The sequence below is a fragment of the Gossypium arboreum genome, unplaced genomic scaffold (genome assembly GCF_025698485.1).
Source record: "Gossypium arboreum isolate Shixiya-1 unplaced genomic scaffold, ASM2569848v2 Contig00169, whole genome shotgun sequence".
Classification (NCBI taxonomy): Eukaryota; Viridiplantae; Streptophyta; class Magnoliopsida; order Malvales; family Malvaceae; genus Gossypium; species Gossypium arboreum.
Window position 1 is genome coordinate 117,849 of NW_026440298.1, and position 26,388 is coordinate 144,236.

Below are 26,388 nucleotides of genomic sequence, written 5' to 3' on the forward strand. Positions count from 1 at the left end.
ATCTCATTAGATTTTTTTTCTATTTTTTTTAATATCTCATCGTTTAACTAATTAGTTATTTACTAATAAATCACTCAAACGTTATTTGTGACGCAAATAAGGCTTTGGTAAAGTAGCAAGGTGGTGCCACTAGATTCCTAAAAAAAAAATGGCGCATGGGAAGGAATTGAAGGTCCAAGGTTCGAGTCGCAAGGTAGGCATGTAGTTACCTTTTAATTTTGGACATGTGCTGGGCACATGATCACTCAAGAGAATTTCGGCAAGGGCCTTAGGGAGGTTGGGCCGATTGCTTTAGTTGATATTAGGGTTAGGTTCTTTTCTTTTTCTGTCTTGGAGGATTAGGGTTAGCCACCTGAAAGTTTTCATTCATTCGTTCTGAGTTCTCACAAAAGCCGAAAACGTAAGTTCTTCTTCTTGATGCCGAATTTTCTCCCTCTCTTTTTCTCCATTTTCTTTCTTTCCTTATGCTTCTTCTATTAGCTGAAACCTTCTGATCACCCTACTCACCTTCTCTGTCGATCCCATCCTCCACAAAACCTCCATAGCCGATTGCCATAAAAGCCGAATCCCGAAACTCACTACTTGTGCCGATTTCTCCAAAGCCAAAATCCTTCAGTATTTTTGTTCCTTTTGATCAACATTTATCTTCTCTAAACCCTTGGTACCAGTCGGCAGCATTATTCCAAGGTTATAGCCTCGAATCATCATCTTCTTCGCCACTTAAAAAGTCGAAATACCATAAGACTTAGGGGCTTATAGCCGAAACTTCAGATCTCCTGGATTCGGGTTCTGCCATCATTTAGAGGATAGATCTACATTAGATCTGTGTAGAAATCAAAGAGGAATAAGTGGTAAGTGCTCACTACTTAGATCTAGTCTTATTTCTGTCAGGTTAGAAAAAGCCGAAGTCCCTAAAGGTTAGATAGGCTGTCAATTTGGGCTTGTAGCTCTAAGGGATGTTATAATTGTTTTATTTTGATAATAGTATGATCTAGAGGCTGTTGATCAAAGGCTTGGACAAGTGGAACGACTGGATCTAAACCTAGTCGCTAATTTCGGCAAAGGTGGGATCGCTAGTGCCTAAGGTGCTTTTGGCCGAATATGGTAAGAGGGTTAATACGTAGTTCGTTTTTGATAAGTAGATTAACGTGTTAGTAATCCAATAGTAGGCAGTTCGTGTGTGTGTATCTCGTCAGCATATCGTCCAAATAGGTGTGTAACTGACACCCTTTCATAGTCTAGATCGGCAAAAGCCGAAAAGCCAAAATGCCGAAAAATCGGTATTTTGTGGACTTGCGAGTGTGCGAATGCTCGTGAGGTAAATCGATTAACGTTTTTGGTAAGCTACAATGTTTAGACTGTAGAGTGCATGATTTCTGTGCCTTCAATATTTTGGGGCTTAATGGGCCAAAATTGGGATAGTGGGCCAACGGGCCCAATTCAGTAAGAACCCTCGGTAAGTGTTTCTGTTAGTACGTGAAAGGTGGGAATATGCTTGAAAAGCCCTAAAATAGGTAAATTACTGAAATACCTTTATAGGTGGAAAATTTACAAATTTACCCCTAGGAGTAAAATTACTGATTTACCCCTAGGGTTAAGGTTGACCTGAATGCATGTTTGACTGCTATTATTTACTGCATGCTATGTTATTGTTATTATCTGATGCATGGGACTGGGATATTGATGGAGGAAGTAGTGAAAGTGGCTTGTCCACGTACTGGAGGCTTTGCCTCAACTTATCGATAACTAGCGACAATCAGCAATCTGTGGAGTGTAGAAATTTGGGTGGGTTGAGCTATTCCCCACATGGAGTGTAAAATTTGGTACGGGTAGAGTGTAGCGGTTGGTTATAGGCTGGGTTGGGCTTGGATACACGACTATGTCTGATCTGTTCTGGAATGGGCCTCTAGGCCATACTGATATCTGAAAATGGGGCTAAGGTCCAGTTTATTCTGAAAAGGGCTTCGGCCCAATACATACTGTTATCTGAATGGGCTTAGGCCCAATGGGCTTGAGCTGACTTGGGCTTTGAATGGGTTTTCCTTACACACTGAGTTTTCCAAACTCACCCATTTCCCTTCCATCCTTATAGGTGAGCCCTAGTTGGTGGACTTGGAGCTGGGCGGGATTAAGAGTGGCCACGAAGATTAATTTCTATTTTTTTTAAGTTTCGTAATTATTAATTTGATTATTTTGTTTCTGGTTTAAGTTGTAATAAGGCCGCTCTTTTTATTATTTTATTTATTTTGGGTTATTAAATTGGTTAGCTTTAGGGCGCGTTTTATAAAAGTTTCCTATTTTCAAAATATCACGATAAGCGAGCAAAGCTTCAAAGAATGTAAATGTTTTCAAAGGAAATGAATATTTTAAATAGACTTAAACTTAATTAATTATTCGTTGGACTAGTGTGGGCTTAAAGTGTGGCAATGGATGTGTGCATGTCTAGGATTGGATCCGTGAAGAGCTTGGTACTTAAGCAGATCCAACAGACTCACCTCATCTTTTACGGCTTCCTACCGGTGCCTGACTTCCGTTCACTTTAACTTAAAACAAAACATTCTTCAAACCCTAAGAAAGATTTTTGGATAAAACATAACTTCTTTAGTAACTTTCCCCATGTGACACGCTGAATTCGGCCGTAACGTCTGGGCCGGGTTTGGGGTGTTACATTTAGTGGTATCAGAGTCCGATTGTAACAACTCGGCTGTGGATCGGGTCCAAAAAGGTTTTCTAAACTTTAAGACCAAAAAGGGTATTTTTGAAAAAATCTGACTTTTGAAAATAATTTTTTTTTGTTGAAAGGAGATAATTTCCAAACCTATTTTCTTTAAATCAAATGTGTGAGAAATGGATCTCAAAAAGGCCTAAATCTTTTGAGTTTGTCTGAAAACTGATGTGGTGGCACACTGAATCCCCGGCACCAAGTCTGTAAGCATCTTTCATTTTATATCTTGAATGTCATTGTAGATAATCTTGAGCCTTAGAGATAGTACTATAGATAATGTGGCATTAAGGCTACAAAACTGAGACTGTAGGGTAAACTAAGCCCTAGGGAACTGAGACAGTAGATAAACTACGGTCGGGCGAGAACAACTCTGAAACTTTATCTATTCATAGGATATTCTGTAATAAACAGTGGAAACAGTAAACTAACGACATAAAATTCGTAATTAGATAAATCGATATGAGTACGAGAGCTACTCGGAGAAGGGGCCGTGGTTGAGGCCGAGGTAGTACTCAAGTTGGATCTTCGTCTTCTGAACACATACCAGCTGCAGTGGCACAACCACCACCGGTGGAAGAAAATGGGCTGTATGATCAGGCCGCGGGGGACGACGCTCTGTCCCAGGCCATGTTGAAAGTTTTGGAAAGGGTTGCCGGAGCCAATGTCGGGCCCATGAATAGGGGGTCCATTTCTAAGCAACTCCGGGCCAACAGAGCTGAGGTTTTTAGGGGTATATCTGGAGTAGCCCCAAATGTGGCTGAGTACTGGCTGGAAGCCACGGAGCGGATTATGGATGACCTGGACTGCTCAGTGGAGCAGAAGTTAAAAGGGGCGGTGTCATTACTGCGGGACAAGGCGTATCAGTGGTGGATCACTATAAGAGAGGGTACCCCAGCTGAGAGGGTAACTTGGGAGTTGTTCAAACAATCCTTCAAGGCGAAATATGTTGGAGCTAGCTATGTGGATGCACGAAGAAATGAATTCCTGAACCTGACCCAGGGTAGTAAGATCGTTGCTGAATATGAGGCAGAGTTTCTGCGATTGAGCCGGTACGCTAGTGGCATTGTCCCCACTGAATATGAGCGCAGTGTTCGTTTTAAGGATGGCCTCAGGGATGAGCTAAGGGTGTTCATAGCTCCACAGAGAGAGCGCGATTTTGCTACACTGGTAGAGAAGGCTAAGATAGCTGAAAAGGTGAAGCAAGCCGAACGAAAGAACCGCGACAGGGATCGAAACCAGTTTAGGAGGGATGCTGGACCAGCTGGTGCTGCAAACTGAAATGTTAAGAGAGCTAGGACGGAGGAACCAGTTCGAGCGGTTCCGGTGAACACGGTTAGACCACAAGCTTGTGGAGATTGTGATAGAATGCATCTGAGGGAATGTTGGAAGCATTCTAGGGCTTGTCTTCATTATGGATCAAAGGAACGTAGGATCAGGGATTGTCCTAGGAGGCCAGCTCAGACTCAAGTGGCTGAACAAGGGGCTGTGTAACCTGTCCAACTAGCGCGAGGTGGACCGCCGCCACCGAGAGGTAGTGGCCAAGGTCGCAGTGGCAATGGCCGTGGATGTGGGGCACTGGCGTGGGTCTTTATTAATCTTGAGGCTCGTCACCGACTTTGGTATATCTTGCTCGTCGTGAGGAGGGGTGGCCTTTTGATGTCATAACTGATGCGTTTTTTATCTCGGTGTACCTTATACCGCTCGATAGATGTGGGGTCAACTTATTCAGTATGTTGCATGTAACATTTCGGGGCATTGGGTGTTCAATTTGAGGAGACTGTGTGTGGGGTAAGCTGTGATAAGTCCTTTAGGTCACTTTCGGTTAAAGTAGAGAAACTCTTTAGGAGGTGCCTTTAGAGACTCAAGGTAGGATTTTACGTGGAGACTTGATGGACTTACTGTTCGGAGAATTGATTTGATCCTAGGGATGGATTGGTTGACCAAGCATAGGCAACGCTGGATTGTGCAACTAAGAGGATGGTGTTAAGGATTTGTTGGTGGTAAAGAGGTAATGATTATTGGAGAACGAAGAGATTACTTGTCCAATTTAGTATCGACTTTGAGGGCTGAGAAACTGATGCGTAAGGGATGCGAGGCATATTTGGCTTTTGTAAGCCAAGTTGAAACTGAGGATCTGACTGTGGAGACCGTTAGAATGTTAGGGAATTTTGGGATGTTTTCCCAGAAGAGCTTCCTGGATTACCTCCGAATCGGGAGGTTGAGTTTGGAATCGATTTGCTGCCTGGAACAGCTCCAGTATCCATTGCACCCTATAGGATGGCACCGAAGGAGTTAGTGGAACTGAAAGCTCAAATCCAAGAGTTGTTGGATAGAGGCTTCATTAGATCTAGTGTGTCTCCATGGGGAGCACCGGTCCTATTTGTGAAGAAAAAGGACGGAACGATGCGCATGTGCATCGATTATCGCCAGTTGAACAAACTGACGATAAAGAACAAATACCCACTGCCCAGAATTGATGACTTATTTGACCAACTTAGAGGAGCTTCGGTATTTTCCAAGATTGACCTTCGATCTGGATACCATCAACTAAGGGTAAAGAAAGTGGATATTCATAAGACAACATTCAGAACTCGATATGGTCATTACGAGTTCCTGGTTATGCCATTTGGGTTGACGAACGCACTTGCCGCTTTCATGGATTTGATGAATCGGGTATTCCAACCTTACTTGGACCAATTCGTGATAGTTTTCATCGATGATATTCTGGTATATTTAGAAACATGAGGAGCATCTACGTATTGTGCTGCAAGTGCTGAGAGAGAAGCAACTGTATGCGAAGTTTAGTAAGTGTGAATTCTGGTTGCAAGAAGTGGCTTTTCTAGGTCATGTGGTTTCTGCTGAAGGAATTAGAGTGGATCCTCGAAAAATTGAGGCAGTTCTGGGATGGCAACCACCAAGTCGATGTCGAAAATTGAGTTTTACGGGTTTGGCGAGGCTATTCTGAAGGTTAAGTAGAGGATTTTCTCGATTCTTTGCACCATTGATGGCTGTTAAGGAAAGGGTAGCATTTGTGCGATCGAGAAACAACAAAAGCTTTTGACCATTTGAAAAGATATTGACAAAAGCGCCAGTGTTGATTCAACCGGAGTCTGGAAAAGACTTCTTTGTGTACTGCCGATGCGTCGCGTGTGGGGTTAGGATGTGTCTTGATGCAAGAGGGTAAGGTGGTCGCTATGCTTCGTGATGCTTAAGCCTCATGAAGCGAACTACCCTACATACGATTTAGAGCTAGCAAAGCGATGATCTTCGCGTTGAAAACTGGAGACATTACTTATATGGAGAAAAGTGTATTATATACACGGACCATAAGAGCCTAAAGTATCTGTTGACTCAAGGAGTTAAACCTTAGGCAATGAAGATGGGTAGAGTTGCTTAAGGATTACGATTGTTCGATTGAGTACCACCTGTAAGGCTAACGTGGTGGTGCGCGTTGAGTCGAAGGGTTGTTACTGATTTGAGAGCCTTGTTTGCACGTTTGAGTCTGTTCGATGATGGAAGTCTGTTGGCAGAATTGCAAGTGAGGCCTACTTAGACTGAGCAGATTAAAGAAAAACAGTTGAAGGATGATTCTTTAGTTCTTCGATTTCGGCAAGTTGAGAATGGTGAGAATGAAGATTTTGGATTGAACACTGACGGAGTTCTGTGCTTTCATGGAAGAGTTTGTATTCCGAAAGACCCTAAATTGAGGTGTTTAATTTTAAAGGAGGCTCATGATGGACCCTGTGCCATGCATCCTGGAGGGAATAAGTTATATCGAGATCTGCGAGAGGTATACTGGTGGCCTGGACTAAAACAGGAGGTGACTAAATTTGTTGGGAAATGTCTGACGCGCCAGCAAGTTAAGGCTGAGCACCAATTGCCTTCTGGATTACTGCAACCGGTGAAAATTCCACTATGGAAGTGAGAAAGGGTAACTATGGACTTCGTGAGTGGGCTACCTTTGACACCCTCCAAGAAAGATTCTATGTGGGTAGTTGTGGATAGGTTAACAAAATCTGCACATTTCATACCAGTTCGTACTGATTACTCACTGCAAAAATTGGCCAGGTTGTATGTGGTAGAGATAGTACGACTACATGGAGTGCCAGTGTTGATTATTTCTAATCGAGACCCTAGGTTTACATCTTGGTTCTGGCAGAAGTTGCAGGAGGCATTGGGTACACGATTGGATTTCAGTACTACCTTTCACCCTCAGACAGATGGACAGTCGGAAAGGGTTATTCAAATTTTGGAGGATATGTTAAGAGGTTGTATCATCGATTTTCGTGGTAGTTGGGAGGACTACTTGCCATTGGCGGAGTTCACATACAACAACAGCTACCAAACAAGTATTCAGATGGCTCCTTATGAGGCACTTTATGGGCGGAGATGTCGTACGCCTACGTGTTGGACAGAGTTGGGTGAACGACAAGTGCTTGGACCGGAGTTAGTGGCAGATACTGAAAGTAAGGTTAAGTTGATAAGAGATCGATTAAAGGAGGCATCTGATAGACAGAAGCCGTATGTGGATCTAAAGCACAAAGAGATTGAGTTCACTTTTGGGGATATGGTTTTCTTGAAGGTTTCACCTTGGAAGAAGATCTTGAGGTTCAGCAAGAAAGGCAAATTGAGTCCGCGGTTTATAGGGCCTTATCGGATTCTTAAACGGGTAGGGCCAGTAGCGTATCAGTTAGAATTACCACTGGAGTTGGACAGAATCCATGACGTCTTTCATGTGTCTATGTTGAGACGATATCGATCGGATCCTTCACATGTCGTGCCAGTGGAAGAGATTGAAGTAAAGACTGATTTGACCTTTGAAGAAGAACCCGTACAAATTTTAGATCGAGAGGTTAAAGTTTTAAGAAGGAAGTCAGTTCCATTGGTAAAAGTACTGTGGCGTAATCATGGAAGGGAAGAGGCTACTTGGGAGTCAGAAGACACTATGCGTCAACAATATGCTCAACGATTTAGATCAGGTAAATTTCGAGGCCAAAATTTCTTTAAGGTGGGTAGAGTTGTAACACCCTGATTTTCAAGATTTTTTTCGGGTTTCTGTGATTTTTGGTAAATTTTGGAATGGGCCTCTGGGCCATACTGATATCTGAAAATGGGGCTAAGGTCCAGTTTATTCTGAAAAGGGCTTCGGCCCAATACATACTGTTATCTGAATGGGCTTAGGCCCAATGGGCTTGAGCTGAGTTGGGCTTTGAATGGGTTTTCCTTACACACTGTGTTTTCCAAACTCACCCCTTTCCCTTCCATCCTTGCAGGTGAGCCCTAGTTGGTGGACTTGGAGTTGGGTGGGATTCAGAGTGGCCACGAAGATTAATTTCTATTTTTTTAAGTTTCGCAATTATTATTTTGATTATTTTGTTTTTGGTTTAAGTTGTAATAAGGCCGCCCTTTTTATTATTTTATTTATTTTGGGTTATTAAATTGGTTAGCTTTAGGGCGCGTTTTATAAAAGTTTCCTATTTTCAAAATATCACGATAACCTAGCAAAGCTTCCGCAATGTAAACGTTTTCAAAGGAAATGAATATTTTAAATAGACTTAAACTTAATTAATTACTCGTGGACTAATAATGAGGCTTAAAGTGTGGCAATGGATGTGTGCATGTCTAGGATTTGGATCCGTGAACGACTTGGTGTTTAAGCGGTCCAACAGACTCACCTCCTCTTTTCGGCTTCCTACGGTGCTGACTTACATTCACTTTAACTTAAAACAAAACATTTTTCAAACCCTAAGAAATATTTTTGGATAAAACATAACTTCTTTAGTAACTTTCTCCATGTGACCATTGAATTAGAAGAACGCTTGACCCGGGTTTGGGGTGTTACAATTTGGTCGTATTTAAATTCAAATTCGAGGCTCAAGTGCGATCAGGGGTAGCCTTTATATAAATAGAATGCGCAAGAATTGACGGGTGCGATCATACCAGCACTAATGCACCGGATCCCATCAGAACTCCACCGTTTAAGCGTGCTTGGGAGATAGTAGTACAAGGATGGGAGACTTGGTGAGAAGTCCTCGTGTTGCACCCTTCCTATTTTATATCTCATTTAATTTTTTTCCACCTTTTTTTATATCTCATTGTTTAACTAATTAGTTATTTACGAAATAAATCACTCCAAACGCTATTTCGTCGTATTTAAATTCAAATTCGAGGCTCAAGTGCGATCAGGGGTAGCCTTTATATAAATAGAATGTGCAAGACTGAAGGGTGCGATCATACCAGCACTAATGTGCCGGATCCCATCAGAACTCTACAGTTTAGGCGTGCTTGGGAGAGAGTAGTACTAGGATGGGAGACTTGGTGAGAAGTCCTCGTGTTGCACCCCTCCTATTTTGTATCTCATTTAATTTTTGTCCGTATTTTTATATCTTATCGTTTAACTAATTAGTTATTTACGAAATAAATCACTCGAAACGTTATTTGGTCGTATTTAAATTCAAATTTGAGGCTCAAGTGCGATCATGGGTAGCCTTTATATAAATAGAATGTGCAAGAATCGGATCCCATCAGAACTCCGCAGTTAAGCGTGCTTGGGCGAGAGTAGTACTAGGATGGGTGACTTGGTGAGAAGTCCTCGTGTTGCACCCCTCCTATTTTGTATCTCATTTAATTTTTTTCCTTTTTTTTATATCTCGTCGTTTAACTAATTAGTTATTTACGAAATAAATCACTCGAAACGCTATTTGGTCGTATTTAAATTCAAATTCGAGGCTCAAGTGCGATAAGAGGTAGTCCTTATATAAATACAATGTACAAGATTTGACGAGTGCGATCATACCAGGACTAATACACCGGATCCCATCAGAAATCTGCAGTTAAGCATGCTTGGGCGAGAGTAGTACTAGGATGGGTAACCTCCTGGGAAGACCTCGTGTTGCACTCCTCCAATTTTATATCTCATTTAATTTTTTTCCATTTTTTTATGTGTCATAGTTTAACTAATTAGTTATTTACGAAATAAATCACTCGAAACGCTATTTGGTCGTATTTAAATTCAAATTCAAGGCTCAAGTGTGATCAGAGGTAGCCTTTATATAAATAGAATGCACAAGAATTAACGGGTGCGATATACCAGCACTAATGCACCGGATCCCAGCAGAACTCCGCAGTTTAAGCGTGCTTGGGCAAGAGTAGTACTAGGATGGGTGACTTGGTGAGAAGTCCTCGTGTTGCACACCTCCTATTTTATATCTCATTTAATTTTTTTCCACCTTTTCTTATATCTCATGGTTTAACTAATTAGTTATTTACGAAATAAATCACTCAAAACGTTATTTGGTCGTATTTAAATTCAAATTCGAGGCTCAAGTGCGATCAGGGGTAGCCTTTATATAAATAGAATGCGCAAGAACTGAAGGGTGCATTCATACCAGCACTAATGCACCGGATCCCATAAGAACTCTGCAGTTTAAGCGTGCTTGGGAGAGAGTAGTACCAGGATGGGTGACTTGGTGAGAAGTCCTCGTGTTTCACCCCTCCTATTTTATATCTCATTTAATTTTTTTCCATTTTTTTTATATCTCGTCGTTTAACTAATTTGTTATTTACGAAATAAATCACTTGAAACGCTATTTGGTCTTATTTAAATTCAAATTTGAGGCTGAAGTGCGATCAAGGGTAGCCTTTATATAAATAGAATGCGCAAGAATTGGATCCCTTCAGAACTCCGCAATTAAGCGGGCTTGGGCGACAGTAGTACTAGGATGGGTGACTTGGTGAGAAGTCCTCGTGTTGCACCCCTCCTATTTTATATCTCTTTCAATTTTTTTCCATTTTTTTTATATCTCATCGTTTAACTAATTAGTTATTTACGAAAAAAATCACTCGAAACGCTCTTTGGTTGTATTTAAAATCAAACTCGAGGCTCAAGTGCGATAAGAGGTAGTACTTATATAAATAGAATACGCAAGATTTGACGGGTGCGATCATACCAAGACTAATGCAACAGATCCCATCAGAAATCTACAGTTAAGCGTGCTTGGGCGAGAGTAGTACTAGGATAGTTGACCTCCTGGGAAGTCCTCGTGTTGCATCCCTCCAATTTTATATCTTATTTAATTTTTTACTATTTTTTATATGTCATAGTTTAACTAATTAGTTATTTACGAAATAAATCACTCGAAATGCTATTTGGTCGTATTTAAATTCAAATTCGAGACTCAAGTGCGATAAGGGGTAGCCTTTATATAAATAGAATGCGCAAGAATTAACCGGTGCGATCATACCAGCACTAATATATCGGATCCCATCAGAACTCTGCAGTTAAGCGTGCTTGGGCGAGAGTGGTACTAGGATGGGAGACTTGGTGAGAAGTCCTCGTGTTGCACCCCTCCTATTTTATATCTCTTTCAATTTTTTTCTATTTTTTTTATATCTTATTGTTTAACTAGTTCGTTATTTACGAAATAAATCACTCGAAACGCTATTTGGTCGTATTTAAATTCAAATTTGAGGCTCAAGTACGATCAGGGGTAGCCTTTATATAAATAGAATGCGCAAGAACCGGATCCCATCAGAACTCCGCAGTTTAAGCGTGCTTGGGCGAGAGTAGTACTAGGATGGGTGACTTGGTGAGAAGTCCTCGTGTTGCACCCCTCCTATTTTATATCTCATTTAATTTTTTTCCATTTTTTTATATCTCATCGTTTAACTAATTAGTTATTTACGATATAAATCACTCGAAACGCTATTTGGTCATATTTAAATTCAAATTCGAGGCTCAAGTGCGATAAGTGGTAGCCTTTATATAAATAGAATGCGCAAGAACTGAAGGGTGCAATCATACCAGCACTAATGTGCCGGATCCCATAAGAACTCTGCAGTTTAAGCGTGCTTGGGAGAGAGTAGTACCAGGATGGGTGACTTGGTGAGAAGTCCTCGTGTTGCACCCCTCCTATTTTATATCTCATTTAATATTTTTCCTTTTTTTTTTATATCTCATCGTTTAACTAATTAGTTATTTACGAAATAAATCACTTGAAACGCTATTTAGTCGTATTTAAATTCAAATTCGAGGCTGAAGTGCGATTAAGGGTAGCCTTTATATAAATAGAATGCGCAAGAATTGGATCCCTTCAGAACTCCGCAATTAAGCGGGCTTAGGCGACAGTAGCACTAGGATGGTTGACTTGGTGAGAAGTCCTCGTGTTGCACCCCTCCTATTTTATATCTCTTTTAATTTTTTTCCATTTTTTTATATCTCATCGTTTAACTAATTAGTTATTTACGAAAAAAATCACTCGAAACGCTATTTGGTCATATTTAAATTCAAATTCGAGGCTCAAGTGCGATAAGGGTTGTCCTTATATAAATAGAATGCGCAAGACTTGACGGGTGCGATCATACCAGGACTAATGCACTGGATCCCATCAGAAATCCACAGTTAAGCGTGCTTGGGTGAGAGTAGTACTAGGATGGGTGACCTTCTGGAAAGTCCTCGTGTTGCACCCCTCCAATTTTAAATCTTATTTAATTTTTTTCCATTTTTTTTATATGTCATAGTTTAACTAATTAGTTATTTACGAAATAAATCACTCAAAATGCTATTTGGTCGTATTTAAATTCAAATTCGAGGCTCAAGTGCGATCAGTTGTAGCATTTATATAAATAGAATAAGAAATAACTGACGGGTGCGATCATACCCGCTCTAATGCACCGTATCCCATCAGAACTCCGCAGTGAAGCGTGCTTCGGCGAGAGTAGTACTAAGATGGGTGACCCCCTGGGAATTCCTCGTGTTGCACCCCTCCAATTTTATATCTCATTTAATTTTTTTCCAATTTTTTATATCTCATCGTTTAACTAATTAGTTATTTACGAAATAAATCACTTGAAACGCTATTTGGTCGTATTCAAATTCAAATTCGAGGCTCAAGTGCGATCAGGGGTAGCCTTTATATAAATAGAATGAGCAAGAACCGGATCCCATCAGAACTCCGCAGTTTAAGCGTGCTTGGGCGAGAGTAGTACTAGGATGGGTGACTTGGTCAAAAGTCCTCGTGTTGCACCGATCCTGTTTTATATCTCATTTAATTTTTTTCCATTTTTTTTATATCTCATCGTTTAACTAATTAGTTATTTACAAAATAAGTCACTTGAAATGCTATTTGGTCGGTTTTAAATTCAAATTCGAGGCTCAAGTGCGATTAGGGGTAGCCTTTATATAAATAAAATGCGCAAGAACCGGATCCCATCAGAACTCCGCAGTTTAAGCGTGCTTGGGCGGGAGTAGTACTAGGATGGGTGACTTGGTGAGAAGTCCTCCTGTTGCCCCCTCCTATTTTATATCTCATTTAATTTTTTCCATTTTTTTTATATATCATCCTTCAACTAATTAGTTATTTACGAAATAAATCACTCGAAACGTTATTTGGTCGTACTTAAATTCAAATTCGAGGCTCAAGTGCGATCAGGGGTAGCCTTTACATAAATAGAATGCGCAAGAACCGGATCCCATCAGAACTCTGCAGTTAAGCGTGCTTGGGCGAGAGTAGTACTAGGATGGGTGACTTGGTGAGAAGTCCTCGTGTTGCACCCCTCCTATTTTATATCTCATTTAATTCTTTTCCATTTTTTTATATCTCATAGTTTAACTAATTAGTAATTTACGAAATAAAACACTCGAAAGGCTATTTCGTCATATTTAAATTCAAATTCGAGGCTCAATTGAGAAAAGGGGTAGTCTTTATACAAATAGAATGCGCAAGGGTTGACGGGTGCGATCATACCAGGACTAATGCACCGGATCCCATCAGAACTCCACAGTTAAGCGTTCTTCGGCGAGAGTACTACTAGGATGGGTGACCTCCTGGGAAATCCTCGTGCTGCACCCTGCCAATTATATATCTCATTTAATTTTTTTCCATTTTTTTTATAACTCATCGTTTAACTAATTAGTTATTTACGAAATAAATCACTCGAAACGTTATTTGGTCGTATTTTAATTCAAATTCGGGGCTCAAGTGCGATCAGTGGTAGCCTTTATATAAATAGAATGCGAAAGAATTGACAGGTGTGATCATACCAGCACTAATGCACCAGATCCCATCAGAACTCCGCAGTTAAGTATGCTTGGGCGAGAGTAGTTCTAGGATGGGTAACCTCCTTGGAAGTTCTGTTGTTGCACCCCTCTAATTTTATATCTTATTTAATTTTTTTCCATTTTTTTTATGTCATAGTTTAACTAATTAGTTATTTACGAAATAAATCACTCGAAACGTTATTTGGTCGCATTTAAATTCAAATTCGAGGCTCAAGTTCGATTAGTGGTAACCTTTATATAAATAGAATAAGCAAGAATTGACGGGTGCGATCATACCAGGACTAATGCACCGGATCCCATCAGAGCTCCGAAATTAAGCGTGCTTGGGCGAGAGTAGTACTAGGATGGGTGACCTCTTGGGAAGTCCTCGGGTTGCACCCCTCTAATTTTATATCCCATTTAATTTTTTACCATTTTTTTTTATATCTCATCGTTTACCTAATTAGTTATTTACTAAACAAATCACTCGAAACGCTATTTGTTCGTATTTAAATTCAAATTCGAGGCTCAAATGCGATCAGAGGTAGCCTTTATATAAATAGAATGCGCAAGAACCAAATCCTATCAGAACTCCGCAGTTAAGCGTGCTTGGGCGAGAGTAGTACTAGGATGGGTGACTTGGTGAGAAGTCCTCGTGTTGCACCCCTCCTATTTTATATCTCATTTAATTTTTTCCATTTTTTTATATCTCATAATTTAACTAAATAGTTATTTACGAAATAAATCACTCGAAATTCTATTTGGTCGTATTTAAAGGCAAATTCGAGCCTCAAGTGCGATAAGGGGTAGTCCTTATATAAATAAAATAAGCAAGAGTTGACGGGTGCGATCGTACCTAGACTAATGCATCGGATCCCATCAGAAATCTGCAGTTAAGCATGCTTGGGCGAGAGTAGTACTAGGATGGGTGACCTCTTGGAAAGGCCTCTTGTTGCACCCCTCTTATTTTATATCTCATTTAATTTTTTTCCATTTTTTTATATCTCATCGTTTAACTAATTAGTTATTTACGAAATAAATCACTCGAAACGCTATTTGGTCGTATTTAAATTCAAATTCGAGGCTTAAGTGAGATAAGGGGTAGCCTTTATATAAATAGAATGCGCAAGAATTGACTGGTGCGATCATACTAGCACTAATACACTAGATCCCATCATAACTTCGCAGTTGAGTGTGCTCGGGCGAGAGTTGTACTAGGATGGGTGTCCTCCTAGGAAGTCCTCGTGTTGCAGCCCTCCTATTTCATATCTCATTTAATTTTTTTCCACTTTCTTTTTATATCTCATTGTTTAACTAATTAGTTTTTTACGAAATAAATCACTCGAAACGCTATTTGGTCGTATTTAATTTCAAATTCGAGGCTCAAGTGCGATCAGGGGTAGCCTTTATATAAATAGAATGCGCAAGAACTGAAAGGTGCGATCATACCAGCGCTAATGCGCCGGATCCCATCAGAACTCTGTAGATTAAGAGTGCTTGGGCGAGAGTAGTACTAGGATGGGTGACTTGGTGAGAAGTCCTCGTGTTGCACCCCTCCTATTTTATATCTCATTTAATATTTTTCTATTTTTTTTATATCTCATCATTTAACTAATTAGTTATTTACGAAATAAATCACTTGAAACGCTATTTGGTCATATTTAAATTTAAATTCGAGGCTCAAGTGCGATCAGGGGTAGTCTTTATATAAATAGAATGCGCGAGAACCGGATCCCATCAGAACTCCGCAATTAAGCGGGCTTGGGCGAGAGTAGTACCAGGATGGGTGACTTGGTGAGAAGTCCTCGTGTTGCACCCCTCCTATTTTATATCTCATTTAATTTTTTTTCCATTTTTTTAATATCTCATCATTTAACTAATTAGTTATTTACAAAATAAATCACTCGAAACGCTATTTGGTCGTATTTAAATTCAAATTCGAGGCTCAAGTGCGATCAGGTGTAGCCTTTATATAAATAGAATGTGCAAGAATTGACCGGTGCGATCATACCAGCACTAATGCACCGGATCCCATCAGAAATTCGTAGTTAATCGAGCCTGGGCGAGAGTAGTACTAGGATGGGTGACCTCCTGGGAAGTCCTCTTGGTGCACCCCTCTAATTTTATATCTCATTTAGTTTTTTTCCATTTTTTTTTATATCTCATCGTTTAACTAATTAGTTATTTACGAAATAAATCACTCGAAACGCTATTTGGTCGTATTTAAAATCAAATTCGAGGCTTAAGTGAAATAAGGGGTAGCCTTTATATAAATAGAATGCGCAAGAATTGACTGGTGCGATCATACCAGCACTAATGCACTAGATCCCATCAGAAATTTGCAGTTAAGCGTGCTTGAGCGAGAGTAGTACTAGGATGGAGACCTCCTGGGAAGTCCTCGTGTTGCACCCCTCCTATATTATATCTCATTTAATTTTTTTCTATTTTTTTTCATCTCATCGTTTAACTAATTAGTTATTTATGAAATAAATCACTCGCAACGCTATTTGGTCGTATTTAAATTAGAATTTGAGGCTCAAGTGCGATCAGGGGTAGCCTTTATATAAATAGAATGCGCAAGAATTGACGGGTGCGATTATACCAGCACTAATACATCGGATCCCATCAGAACTTCGCAGTTAAACGTGCTTGGGCGAGAGTAGTTCTAGGATCGGTGAGCAACGCTATTTGGTCGTATTTAAATTAAAATTTAAGGCTCAAGCGCAATTAGAGGTAGCCTATATATAAATAGAATGCGCAAGAATTGACCGGTGCGATTATACCAGCACTAATACACCGGATCCCATCAGAACTCCGTAGCTAATCGAGCCTGGGCGAGAGTAGTACTAGGATGGGTGACCTCCTGGGAAGTCCTCTTGGTGCACCCCTCTAATTTTATATCTCATTTAGTTTTTTTCCATTTTTTTTCTATCTCATCGTTTAACTAATTAGTTATTTACGAAATAAATCACTCGAAACGCTATTTGGTCGTATTTAAATTCAAATTCGAGGCTTAAGTGAGATAAGGCGTAGCTTTTATATAAATAGAATGCGCAAGAATTGACTGGTGCGATCATACCAGCACTAATGCACTAGATCCCATCAGAAATTTGCAGTTAAGAGTGCTTGAGCGAGAGTAGTACTAGGATGGAGACCTCCTGGGAAGTCCTCGTGTTGCACCCCTCCTATATTATATCTCATTTAATTTTTTTCTATTTTTTTCATCTCATCGTTTAACTAATTAGTTATTTACGAAATAAATCACTCGCAACACTATTTGGTCGTATTTAAATTAAAATTTGAGGCTCAAGGGCGATCAGGGGTAGCCTTTATACAAATAGAATGCGCAAGAATTGACGGGTGTGATTATACCAGCACTAATACACCGGATCCCATCAGAACTTCGCAGTTAAACGTGCTTGGGCGACAGTAGTACAAGGATCGGTGAGCAACGCTATTTGGTCGTATTTAAATTAAAATTTGAGGCTCAAGCGCGATTAAAGGTAGCCTTTATATAAATAGAATGCGCAAGAATTGACCGGTGCGATTATACCAGCACTAATACACTGGATCCCATCAGAACTCCGTAGTTAATCGAGCCTGAGCAAGAGTAGTACTAGGATGGGTGACCTCCTAGGAAGTCCTCTTGGTGCACCCCTCTAATTTTATATCTCATTTAGTTTTTTTCCATTTTTTTTATATCTCATCGTTTAACTAATTAGTTATTTACGAAATAAATCACTCGAAACGCTATTTGGTTGTATTTAAAATCAAATTCGAGGCTTAAGTGAGATAAGGGGTAGCCGTTATATAAATAGAATGCGCAAGAATTGACTGGTGCGATCATACCAGCACTAATGCACTAGATCCCATCAGAAATTTGCAGTTAAGAGTGCTTGAGCGAGAGTAGTACTAGGATGGAGACCTCCTGGGAAGTCCTCGTGTTGCACCCCTCCTATATTATATCTCATTTAATTTTTTTCTATTTTTTTTCATCTCATCGTTTAACTAATTAGTTATTTACAAAATAAATCACTCGCAACGCTATTTGGTCGTATTTAAATTAAAATTTGAGGCTCAAGGGCGATCAGGGGTAGCCTTTATATAAATAGAATGCGCAAGAATTGACGGGTGCGATTATACCAGCACTAACACACCGGGTCCCATAAGAACTTCGCAGTTAAACATGCTTGGGCGAGAGTAGTACTAGGATCAGTGAGCAACGCTATTTGGTCGTATTTAAATTAAAATTTGATGCTCAAGCGCGATTAGAGGTAGCCTTTATATAAATAGAATGCGCAAGAATTGACCGGTGCGATTATACCAGCACTAATACACCGGATCCCATCAGAACTCCGTAGTTAATCGAGCCTGGGCAAGAGTAGTACTAGGATGGGTGACCTCCTGGGAAGTCCTCTTGGTGCACCCCTCTAATTTTATATCTCATTTAGTTTTTTTCCATTTTTTTTATATCTCATCGTTTAACTAATTAGTTATTTACGAAATAAATCACTCGAAACGCTATTTGGTTGTATTTGAATTCAAATTCGAGGCTTAAGTGAGATAAGGGGTAGCCTTTATATAAATAGAATGCGCAAGAATTGACTGGTGCGATCATACCAGCACTAATGCACTAGATCCCATCAGAAATTTGTAGTTAAGAGTGCTTAAGCGAGAGTAGTACTAGGATGGAGACCTCCTGGGAAGTCCTCATGTTGCACCCCTCCTATATTATATCTCATATAATTTTTTTCTATTTTTTTCATCTCATCGTTTAAGTAATTAGTTATTTACGAAATAAATCACTCGCAACGCTATTTGGTCGTATTTAAATTAAAATTTGAAGCTCAAGTGCGATCAGGGGTAGCCTTTATATAAATAAAATGCGCAAGAATTGACGGGTGCGATTATACCAGCACTAATACACCGGATCCCATCAGAACTTCGCAGTTAAACGTGCTTGGGCAAGAGTAGTACTAGGATTGGTGAGCAATGCTATTTGGTCGTATTTAAATTAAAATTTGAGGCTCAAGCGCGATTAGAGGTAGCCTTTATATAAATAGAATGCACAAGAATTGACCGGTGCGATTATACCAGCACTAATACACCGGATCCCATCAGAACTCCAAAGTTAATCGAGCTTGGGCAAGAGTAGTACTAGGATGGGTGACCTCCTGGGAAGTCCTCTTGGTGCACCCCTCTTATTTTATATCTCATTTAGTTTTTTTCCATTTTTTTTATATCTCATCGTTTAACTAATTAGTTATTTACGAAATAAATCACTCGAAATGCTATTTGGTCGTATTTAAATTCAAATTCGAGGCTTAAGTGAGATAAGGGGTAGCCTTTATATAAATAGAATGCGCAAGAATTGACTGGTACGATCATACTAGCACTAATACACTAGATCCCATCATAACTTCGCAGTTAAGTGTGCTCGGGCGAGAGTTGTACTAGGATGGATGTCCTCCTAGGAAGTCCTCGTGTTGCAGCCCTCCTATTTCATATCTCATTTAATTTTTTTCCACTTTCTTTTTATATCTTATTGTTTAACTAATTAGTTTTTTACGAAATAAATCACTCGAAACGCTATTTGGTCGTATTTAATTTCAAATTCGAGGCTCAAGTGCGATCAGGGGTAGCCTTTATATAAATAGAATGCGCAAGAATTGAAAGGTGCGATCATACCAGCGCTAATGCGCCGGATCCCATCAGAACTCTGTAGATTAAGAGTGCTTGGGCGAGAGTAGTACTAGGATGGGTGACTTGGTGAGAAGTCCTCGTGTTGCACCCCTCCTATTTTATATATCATTTAAGTTTTTTCCATTTTTTTTATATCTTATCGTCTAACTAATTAGTTATTTACGAAATAAATCACTCGAAACGCTATTTGGTCGTATTTAAATTAAAATTCGAGGCTCAATTACGATCAGGTGTAGCCTTTATATAAATAGAATGCGCAAGAATTGAAGGGTGCGATCATACCAGCACTAATGCACCGGATCCCATCAGAACTCCGTAGTTAATCGAGCTTGGGCGAGAGTAGTACTATGATGGGTGACCTCCTGGGAAGTCCTTTTGGTGCACCCCTCTAATTTTATATCTCATTTAATTTTTTTCCATTTTTTTTATATCTCATCGTTTATCTAATTAGTTATTTACGAAATAAATCACTCGAAACGCTATTTGGTTGTATTCAAATTCAAATTCGAGGCTTAAGGGGTAGCCTTTGTATAAATATAATGCGCAAAAATTGACTGGTGCGATCATACCAGCACTAATACACTAGATCCCATCAGAACTTCGCAGTTAAGTGTGCTCGGGCGAGAGTAGTACTAGGATGGGTGTCCTCCTTGGAAGTCCTCGTGTTGCACCCCTCCTATATTATATCTCATTTAATTTTTCTATTTTTTCATCTCATCGTTTAACTAATTAGTTATTCTGAAATAAATCACTCGGGCTATTTGGTCGTATTTAAATTAAAATTGGCGCAAGTGCGATCAGGGTAGCCTTTATATAAATAGAATGCGCAAGAATTGGTGGTGCGATTATACAAGCACTAATACACGGATCCCATCGAACTCATGATTAAGCGTGCTTGGCGAGTGTAGTACTAGGATCGGTGAGCAACGCTATTTGGTCGTATTTAAATTAAAATTCTAGGTTCACGTGCGATTAGGGTGGCCTTTATATAAATAGAATCGCAAGAATTGTGGATGCGATTATACACACTAATACACGGATCCCATCGAACTCCATGATTAAGCATGCTTGGGCGAGAGTAGTACTAGGATCGGTAACCTCTGGAAGTCCTCGTGTTGCACCCTCCACTTGAAAGCGCTTTTTGGTCGTATTTAAATTCAAATTGAGGCTCAAGTGCGATCGGGGTAGCCTTTATATCAATAGAATGCGCAAGAATTGACAGGTGCGATCATATGACACTAATGCATCGGGATCCCATCAAAACTCCATGATTAAGCATGCTTTGCGAGAGTAGTATTAGGATGGGTGACCTCAGGAAGTCCTCGTGTTGCACCTCTTCTATTTTATATCTCATTTATTTTTTTCCGGTTTTTTATATCTTATCGTTTAACTAATTAGTTATTCTGAAATAAATCACTCAAAAAGCTATTTGGTCATATTTAAATTCAAATTGAGGCTCAAATACGATCGGGGTAGCCTTTATGTAAATAGAATGCGCAAGAATCTATTTGGTTGTATTCAAATTCAAATTCGAGGCTTAAGGGGTAGCCTTTGTATAAATATAATGCATAAAAATTGGCCAGGTGCGATCATACAAGCACTAATACACTAGATCCCATCAGAACTTCGCAGTTAAGTGTGCTCGGGCGAGAGTAGTACTAGGATGGGTGTCCTCCTTGGAAGTCCTCGTGTTGCACCCCTCCTATATTATATCTCATTTAATTTTTTTCTATTTTTTTTTCATCTCATCGTTTAACTAATTAGTTATTTACGAAATAAATCACTCGGAACGCTATTTGGTCGTATTTAAATTAAAATTCGAGGCGCAAGTGCGATCAGGGGTAGCCTTTATATAAATAGAATGCGCAAGAATTGACGGGTGCGATTATACAAGCACTAATACACCGGATCCCATCAGAACTCCGCAGTTAAGCGTGCTTGGCCGAGTGTAGTACTAGGATCGGTGAGCAACGCTATTTGGTCGTATTTAAATTAAAATTCTAGGTTCACGTGCGATTAGGGGTGGCCTTTATATAAATAGAATGCGCAAGAATTGACGGGTGCGATTATACCAGCACTAATACACCGGATCCCATCTGAACTCCGCAGTTAAGCATGCTTGGGCGAGAGTAGTACTAGGATCGGTAACCTCCTGGGAAGTCCTCGTGTTGCACCCCTCCACTTGAAACGCTTTTTGGTCGTATTTAAATTCAAATTCGAGGCTCAAGTGCGATCAGGGGTAGCCTTTATATCAATAGAATGCGCAAGAATTGACGGGTGCGATCATAACAGCACTAATGCACCGGATCCCATCAAAACTCCGCAGTTAAGCATGCTTTGGCGAGAGTAGTATTAGGATGGGTGACCTCCTGGGAAGTCCTCGTGTTGCACCTCTTCTATTTTATATCTCATTTATTTTTTTTTCCAGTTTTTTTATATCTTATCGTTTAACTAATTAGTTATTTACGAAATAAATCACTCGAAACGCTATTTGGTCATATTTAAATTCAAATTCGAGGCTCAAGTACGATCAGGGGTAGCCTTTATGTAAATAGAATGCGCAAGAATTAACGGGTGCAATCATACTAGCACAAATGCACCGGATCCAATCAGAACTTTGTAGTTAAGCGTGCTTGGGCAAGAGTAATACTAGGATGGGTGACCTCCTTGGAAGTCCTCGCGTTGCACCCCTCCAATTTTATATCTCATTTAATTTTTTTCCATTTTTTTTATATCTTATCATCTAACTAATTAGTTATTTACGAAATAAATAACTCGAAATGCTATTTGATCATATTTAAATTCAAATTCGAGGCTCAATTACGATCAGGTGTAGCCTTTATATAAATAGAATGCGCAAGAATTGACGGTTACGATCGTACCAGCACTAATGCACCGGATCCCATCAGAACTCCGCAGTTAAGCGAGCTTGGGCGAGAGTAGTACTAGGATGGGTGACCTCCAGGGAAGTCCTCGTGTTGCACCCCTCCAATTATATATCTCATTTAATTTTTTTCTATTTTTTTATATCTCATCGTTTAACTAATTAGTTATTTACGATATAAATCACTCGAAACGCTATTTGGTCGTATTTAAATTGAAATTCGAGGCTTAAGTGAGATAAGCGATAGCCTTTATATAAATAGAATGCGCAAGAATTATTTGGTGCGATCATAACAACACTAATGCACCGGATCCCATCAGAACTCCGCAATTAAGCGTGCTCGGGCGAGAGTAGTACTAGGATGGGTGTCCTCCTGGGAAGTCCTCGTGTTGCACCCCTCCTATATTATATCTCATTTAATTTTTTTCTATTTTTTTTACATCTCATCGTTTAACTAATTACTTATTTACAAAATAAATCACTCGCAATGCTATTTGGTCGTATTTAAATTAAAATTCTAGGCTCACGTGCGATCAGGGGTGGCCTTTATATAAATAGAATGTGCAAGAATTGACGGGTGCGATTATACCAGCACTAATACACCGGATCCCATCTGAACTCCGCAGTTAAGCATGCTTGGGCGAGAGTAGTACTAGGATCGGTAACCTCCTGGGAAGTCCTCGTGTTGCACCCCTCCACTTGAAACGCTTTTTGGTCGTATTTAAATTCAAATTCGAGGCTCAAGTGCGATCAGGGGTAGCCTTTATATCAATAGAATGCGCAAGAATTGACGGGTGCGATCATAACAGCACTAATGCACCAGATCCCATCAAAACTCCGCAGTTAAGCATGCTTTGGCGAGAGTAGTATTAGGATGGGTGACCTCCTGGGAAGTCCTCGTGTTGCACCTCTTCTATTTTATATCTCATTTATTTTTTTTTCCAGTTTTTTTATATCTTATCGTTTAACTAATTAGTTATTTACGAAATAAATCACTCGAAACGCTATTTGGTCATATTTAAATTCAAATTCGAGGCTCAAGTACGATCGGGGTAGCCTTTATGTAAATAGAATGCGAAGAATTAACGGGTGCAATCATACTAGCACAAATGCACCGGATCCAATCGAACTCAGTAGTTAAGCGTGCTTGGGCAAGAGTAATACTAGGTGGGTGACCTCCTTGGAAGTTCTCGCTGCACCCTCCAATTTTATATCTCATTTAATTTTTTTCCATTTTTTTATATCTTATCATCTAACTAATTAGTTATTTACTGAAATAAATAACTCGAAATGCTATTTGATCATATTTAAATTCAAATTCGAGGCTCAATTACGATCAGGTGTAGCCTTTATATAAATAGAATGCTAAGAATTGATTGCCACGATCGTATCAGCACTAGATCCCATCGAACTCCATGATTAAGCGAGCTTGGGAGAGTAGTACTAGGATGGGTGACCTCAGGAAGTCCTCGTGTTGCACCCTCCAATTATATATCTCATTTAATTTTTTTCTATTTTTTTATATCTCATCGTTTAACTAATTAGTTATTTACGATATAAATCACTCGAAACGCTATTTGGTCGTATTTAAATTGAAATTCGAGGCTTAAGTGAGATAAGCGGTAGCCTTTATATACATAGAATGCGCAAGAATTATTTGGTGCGATCATAACAGCACTAATGCACCGGATCCCATCAGAACTCCGCAAGTAAGCGTGCTCGGGCGAGAGTAGTACTAGGATGGGTGTCCTCCTGGGAAGTCCTCGTGTTGCACCCCTCCTATATTATATCTCATTTAATTTTTTTCTATTTTTTTTACATCTCATCGTTTAACTAATTACTTATTTACAAAATAAATCACTCGCAACGCTATTTGGTCGTATTTAAATTAAAAATCGAGGCTCAAGTGCGATCAGGGGTACCCTTTATATAAATAGAATGCGCAAGAATTGACGGGTGCGATTATACCAGCACTAATACACCGGATCCCATCAGAACTCCGCAGTTAAGCGTGCTTGGACGAGAGTAGTACTAGGATCGGTGAGCAACGATATTTGGTCATATTTAAATTAAAATTCGAGGCTTAAGTTCGATCAGTGGTAGCCTTTATATAAATAGAATGCGCAAGAATTGACGGGTGCGATTATACCAGCACTAATACACCAGATCCCATCAGAACTCCGCAGTTAAGTGTGCTTGGGCGAGAGTAGTACTAGGATCGATGACCTCCTGGGAAGTCCTTGTGTTGCACCCCACCACTCGAAACGCTTCTTGGTAGTATTTAAATTCAAATTCGAGGCTTAAGTGCGATCAGGGGTAGCCTTTATATCAATAGAATGCGTAAGAATTGACGGGTGCGATCATAACAACACTAATGCACCAGATCCCATCGGAACTCTGCAGCTTAGCGTGCTTGGGTGAGAGTAGTATTAGGATGGCTGACCTCCTGGGAAGTCCTCATGTTGCACCTCTTCTATTTTATATCTCATTTAATTTTTTTTCCATTTTTTAATCTCATCGTTTAACTAATTAGTTATTTATGAAATAAATCACTCGAAACGCTATTTGGTCCTATTTAAATTCAAATTCGAGGCTCAAGTGAGATCAGGGGTAGCCTTTATATAAATAAAATGCGCAAGAATTTACGGGTGCGATCATACTAGCACTAATGCACCGGATCCAATCAAAACTCCGTAGTTAAGCGTGCTTGGGCGAGAGTAGTACTAGGATGGGTGACCTCCTTGGAAGTCCTTGTGTTGCACCCCTCCAATTTTATATCTCATTTAATTTTTTTCCATTTTTTTATATCTTTGCGTCAAACTAATTAGTTATTTACGAAATAAATCACTCGAAACGCTATTTGGTCGTATTTAAATTCAGATTCGAGGCTCAATTACGATCAAGTGTAGCCTTTATATAAATACAATGTGCAAGAATTGACGGGTGCGATCATACCAGCACTAATGCACCGGATCCCATCAGAACTCCACAGTTAAGCGAGCTTGGGCGAGAGTAGTACTATGATGGGTAACCTCTTGGGAAGTCCTCTTGTTGCACCCCTCTAATTTTAAATCTCATTTAATCCTTTTCCATTTTTTTATATCTCATGTTTAACTAATTCGTTATTTACGAAATAAATCACTCGAAACGCTATTTGGTCGTATTTAAATTCAAATTTGAGGCTCAAGTGCGATAAGGGGTAGCCTTTATATGAATAGAATGGGCAAGAATTAACTGGTGCGATCATACCAGCACTAATGCACTAGATCCCATCAGAACTCTGCAGTTAAGCGTGCTCGGGCGAGATTAGTACTAGGAGGGGTGACCTCTTAGGTAGTCCTCGTGTTGCACCCCTCCTATATTATATCTCATTTAATTGTTCTCCATTTTTTTTACATCTTATCGTTTAACTAATTAGTGATTTACGAAATAAATCACTCGCAACGCTATTTGGTCGTATTTAAATTAAAATTCGAGGCTCAAGTACGATCAGGGTTAGCCATTATATAAATAGAATGCGCAAGAATTGACGGGTGTGATTATACCAGCACTAATACACCAGATCCCATCAGAACTCCGCAGTTAAGCGTGCTTGGGCGAGAGTAGTACTAGGATCGGTGACCTCCTGGGAAGTCCTCGTCTTGCACCCCTCTACTGGAAACGCTTTTTGGTCGTATTTAAATTCAAATTCGAGGCTCATGTGCGATCAGGGGTAGCTTTTATATCAATAGAATGCGCAAGAATTGACGGGTTTGATCATAACAGCACTAATGTACTGGATCCTATCAGAACTCCGCAGTCAAGCGTGCTTGGGCGAGAGTAGTATTAGGATGGGTGACCTCTTGGGAATTCCTCGTGTTGCAGCTCTTCTATTTTATATCTCATTTAATTTTTTTCCATTTTTTTACATCTCATCGTTTAACTAATTAGTTATTTACGAAATAAATCACTCGAAACGCTGTTTGGTCGTATTTAAATTCAAATTCGAGGCTCAAGTGCGATCAGAGGTAGCCTTTATATAAATAGAATGCATAAGAA

The 26,388-nt window shown here is 39.7% G+C and overlaps 29 non-coding genes and 17 pseudogenes across 29 annotated transcripts; all 46 read left to right on the forward strand.

The window, feature by feature from the left end:
- Window positions 1-8,651: 8,651 nt before the first annotated feature.
- LOC128288064 (5S ribosomal RNA) lies at window positions 8,652-8,771 on the forward strand (annotated as a pseudogene).
- Window positions 8,772-8,948: 177 nt separating this feature from the next.
- On the forward strand, window positions 8,949-9,068 carry LOC128288044 (5S ribosomal RNA; annotated as a pseudogene).
- A 439-nt stretch (window positions 9,069-9,507) lies between these two features.
- LOC128287802 (5S ribosomal RNA) lies at window positions 9,508-9,626 on the forward strand. Its single transcript, XR_008278504.1, has one exon. It is a non-coding gene; the product is annotated as a 5S ribosomal RNA (ribosomal RNA).
- Window positions 9,627-9,802: 176 nt separating this feature from the next.
- On the forward strand, window positions 9,803-9,921 carry LOC128288037 (5S ribosomal RNA; annotated as a pseudogene).
- Window positions 9,922-10,099: 178 nt separating this feature from the next.
- On the forward strand, window positions 10,100-10,219 carry LOC128288067 (5S ribosomal RNA; annotated as a pseudogene).
- Window positions 10,220-10,660: 441 nt separating this feature from the next.
- Window positions 10,661-10,779, forward strand: LOC128287979 (5S ribosomal RNA; annotated as a pseudogene).
- Window positions 10,780-10,954: 175 nt separating this feature from the next.
- Window positions 10,955-11,073, forward strand: LOC128287877 (5S ribosomal RNA). Its single transcript, XR_008278579.1, has one exon. It is a non-coding gene; the product is annotated as a 5S ribosomal RNA (ribosomal RNA).
- A 441-nt stretch (window positions 11,074-11,514) lies between these two features.
- On the forward strand, window positions 11,515-11,634 carry LOC128288017 (5S ribosomal RNA; annotated as a pseudogene).
- A 440-nt stretch (window positions 11,635-12,074) lies between these two features.
- LOC128287814 (5S ribosomal RNA) lies at window positions 12,075-12,193 on the forward strand. The gene has a single exon (XR_008278516.1). It is a non-coding gene; the product is annotated as a 5S ribosomal RNA (ribosomal RNA).
- A 177-nt stretch (window positions 12,194-12,370) lies between these two features.
- Window positions 12,371-12,489, forward strand: LOC128287856 (5S ribosomal RNA). The gene has a single exon (XR_008278558.1). It is a non-coding gene; the product is annotated as a 5S ribosomal RNA (ribosomal RNA).
- Window positions 12,490-13,456: 967 nt separating this feature from the next.
- On the forward strand, window positions 13,457-13,575 carry LOC128287839 (5S ribosomal RNA). Its single transcript, XR_008278541.1, has one exon. It is a non-coding gene; the product is annotated as a 5S ribosomal RNA (ribosomal RNA).
- A 177-nt stretch (window positions 13,576-13,752) lies between these two features.
- LOC128287966 (5S ribosomal RNA) lies at window positions 13,753-13,871 on the forward strand (annotated as a pseudogene).
- Window positions 13,872-14,046: 175 nt separating this feature from the next.
- LOC128288252 (5S ribosomal RNA) lies at window positions 14,047-14,165 on the forward strand. Its single transcript, XR_008278688.1, has one exon. It is a non-coding gene; the product is annotated as a 5S ribosomal RNA (ribosomal RNA).
- Window positions 14,166-14,605: 440 nt separating this feature from the next.
- On the forward strand, window positions 14,606-14,724 carry LOC128288082 (5S ribosomal RNA; annotated as a pseudogene).
- Window positions 14,725-14,900: 176 nt separating this feature from the next.
- On the forward strand, window positions 14,901-15,019 carry LOC128288092 (5S ribosomal RNA; annotated as a pseudogene).
- Window positions 15,020-15,198: 179 nt separating this feature from the next.
- Window positions 15,199-15,318, forward strand: LOC128287893 (5S ribosomal RNA). Its single transcript, XR_008278595.1, has one exon. It is a non-coding gene; the product is annotated as a 5S ribosomal RNA (ribosomal RNA).
- A 442-nt stretch (window positions 15,319-15,760) lies between these two features.
- Window positions 15,761-15,879, forward strand: LOC128287964 (5S ribosomal RNA; annotated as a pseudogene).
- A 178-nt stretch (window positions 15,880-16,057) lies between these two features.
- On the forward strand, window positions 16,058-16,175 carry LOC128287924 (5S ribosomal RNA). Its single transcript, XR_008278626.1, has one exon. It is a non-coding gene; the product is annotated as a 5S ribosomal RNA (ribosomal RNA).
- Window positions 16,176-16,532: 357 nt separating this feature from the next.
- On the forward strand, window positions 16,533-16,651 carry LOC128287886 (5S ribosomal RNA). Its single transcript, XR_008278588.1, has one exon. It is a non-coding gene; the product is annotated as a 5S ribosomal RNA (ribosomal RNA).
- Window positions 16,652-16,828: 177 nt separating this feature from the next.
- Window positions 16,829-16,946, forward strand: LOC128287917 (5S ribosomal RNA). The gene has a single exon (XR_008278619.1). It is a non-coding gene; the product is annotated as a 5S ribosomal RNA (ribosomal RNA).
- Window positions 16,947-17,302: 356 nt separating this feature from the next.
- On the forward strand, window positions 17,303-17,421 carry LOC128288057 (5S ribosomal RNA; annotated as a pseudogene).
- Window positions 17,422-17,598: 177 nt separating this feature from the next.
- On the forward strand, window positions 17,599-17,716 carry LOC128287918 (5S ribosomal RNA). The gene has a single exon (XR_008278620.1). It is a non-coding gene; the product is annotated as a 5S ribosomal RNA (ribosomal RNA).
- Window positions 17,717-18,073: 357 nt separating this feature from the next.
- On the forward strand, window positions 18,074-18,192 carry LOC128287929 (5S ribosomal RNA). The gene has a single exon (XR_008278631.1). It is a non-coding gene; the product is annotated as a 5S ribosomal RNA (ribosomal RNA).
- A 177-nt stretch (window positions 18,193-18,369) lies between these two features.
- On the forward strand, window positions 18,370-18,487 carry LOC128288053 (5S ribosomal RNA; annotated as a pseudogene).
- Window positions 18,488-18,843: 356 nt separating this feature from the next.
- On the forward strand, window positions 18,844-18,962 carry LOC128287932 (5S ribosomal RNA). The gene has a single exon (XR_008278634.1). It is a non-coding gene; the product is annotated as a 5S ribosomal RNA (ribosomal RNA).
- Window positions 18,963-19,139: 177 nt separating this feature from the next.
- On the forward strand, window positions 19,140-19,258 carry LOC128288134 (5S ribosomal RNA; annotated as a pseudogene).
- A 179-nt stretch (window positions 19,259-19,437) lies between these two features.
- LOC128287895 (5S ribosomal RNA) lies at window positions 19,438-19,557 on the forward strand. The gene has a single exon (XR_008278597.1). It is a non-coding gene; the product is annotated as a 5S ribosomal RNA (ribosomal RNA).
- A 177-nt stretch (window positions 19,558-19,734) lies between these two features.
- On the forward strand, window positions 19,735-19,853 carry LOC128287823 (5S ribosomal RNA). The gene has a single exon (XR_008278525.1). It is a non-coding gene; the product is annotated as a 5S ribosomal RNA (ribosomal RNA).
- A 168-nt stretch (window positions 19,854-20,021) lies between these two features.
- On the forward strand, window positions 20,022-20,140 carry LOC128287829 (5S ribosomal RNA). Its single transcript, XR_008278531.1, has one exon. It is a non-coding gene; the product is annotated as a 5S ribosomal RNA (ribosomal RNA).
- Window positions 20,141-21,047: 907 nt separating this feature from the next.
- LOC128287910 (5S ribosomal RNA) lies at window positions 21,048-21,166 on the forward strand. Its single transcript, XR_008278612.1, has one exon. It is a non-coding gene; the product is annotated as a 5S ribosomal RNA (ribosomal RNA).
- Window positions 21,167-21,524: 358 nt separating this feature from the next.
- Window positions 21,525-21,643, forward strand: LOC128287792 (5S ribosomal RNA). Its single transcript, XR_008278494.1, has one exon. It is a non-coding gene; the product is annotated as a 5S ribosomal RNA (ribosomal RNA).
- A 98-nt stretch (window positions 21,644-21,741) lies between these two features.
- LOC128287901 (5S ribosomal RNA) lies at window positions 21,742-21,860 on the forward strand. Its single transcript, XR_008278603.1, has one exon. It is a non-coding gene; the product is annotated as a 5S ribosomal RNA (ribosomal RNA).
- Window positions 21,861-22,038: 178 nt separating this feature from the next.
- Window positions 22,039-22,157, forward strand: LOC128287955 (5S ribosomal RNA; annotated as a pseudogene).
- Window positions 22,158-22,334: 177 nt separating this feature from the next.
- Window positions 22,335-22,453, forward strand: LOC128287809 (5S ribosomal RNA). The gene has a single exon (XR_008278511.1). It is a non-coding gene; the product is annotated as a 5S ribosomal RNA (ribosomal RNA).
- A 176-nt stretch (window positions 22,454-22,629) lies between these two features.
- LOC128287842 (5S ribosomal RNA) lies at window positions 22,630-22,748 on the forward strand. Its single transcript, XR_008278544.1, has one exon. It is a non-coding gene; the product is annotated as a 5S ribosomal RNA (ribosomal RNA).
- Window positions 22,749-22,925: 177 nt separating this feature from the next.
- Window positions 22,926-23,044, forward strand: LOC128287793 (5S ribosomal RNA). Its single transcript, XR_008278495.1, has one exon. It is a non-coding gene; the product is annotated as a 5S ribosomal RNA (ribosomal RNA).
- Window positions 23,045-23,142: 98 nt separating this feature from the next.
- LOC128287947 (5S ribosomal RNA) lies at window positions 23,143-23,261 on the forward strand. The gene has a single exon (XR_008278649.1). It is a non-coding gene; the product is annotated as a 5S ribosomal RNA (ribosomal RNA).
- A 176-nt stretch (window positions 23,262-23,437) lies between these two features.
- On the forward strand, window positions 23,438-23,552 carry LOC128288192 (5S ribosomal RNA; annotated as a pseudogene).
- A 456-nt stretch (window positions 23,553-24,008) lies between these two features.
- LOC128287826 (5S ribosomal RNA) lies at window positions 24,009-24,127 on the forward strand. The gene has a single exon (XR_008278528.1). It is a non-coding gene; the product is annotated as a 5S ribosomal RNA (ribosomal RNA).
- Window positions 24,128-24,485: 358 nt separating this feature from the next.
- On the forward strand, window positions 24,486-24,604 carry LOC128287817 (5S ribosomal RNA). The gene has a single exon (XR_008278519.1). It is a non-coding gene; the product is annotated as a 5S ribosomal RNA (ribosomal RNA).
- A 98-nt stretch (window positions 24,605-24,702) lies between these two features.
- Window positions 24,703-24,821, forward strand: LOC128287985 (5S ribosomal RNA; annotated as a pseudogene).
- Window positions 24,822-24,996: 175 nt separating this feature from the next.
- Window positions 24,997-25,115, forward strand: LOC128287810 (5S ribosomal RNA). The gene has a single exon (XR_008278512.1). It is a non-coding gene; the product is annotated as a 5S ribosomal RNA (ribosomal RNA).
- Window positions 25,116-25,291: 176 nt separating this feature from the next.
- Window positions 25,292-25,410, forward strand: LOC128287804 (5S ribosomal RNA). The gene has a single exon (XR_008278506.1). It is a non-coding gene; the product is annotated as a 5S ribosomal RNA (ribosomal RNA).
- A 175-nt stretch (window positions 25,411-25,585) lies between these two features.
- Window positions 25,586-25,704, forward strand: LOC128287828 (5S ribosomal RNA). The gene has a single exon (XR_008278530.1). It is a non-coding gene; the product is annotated as a 5S ribosomal RNA (ribosomal RNA).
- A 177-nt stretch (window positions 25,705-25,881) lies between these two features.
- LOC128287806 (5S ribosomal RNA) lies at window positions 25,882-26,000 on the forward strand. Its single transcript, XR_008278508.1, has one exon. It is a non-coding gene; the product is annotated as a 5S ribosomal RNA (ribosomal RNA).
- A 98-nt stretch (window positions 26,001-26,098) lies between these two features.
- LOC128288032 (5S ribosomal RNA) lies at window positions 26,099-26,217 on the forward strand (annotated as a pseudogene).
- The last annotated feature ends 171 nt before the right edge of the window (window positions 26,218-26,388 follow it).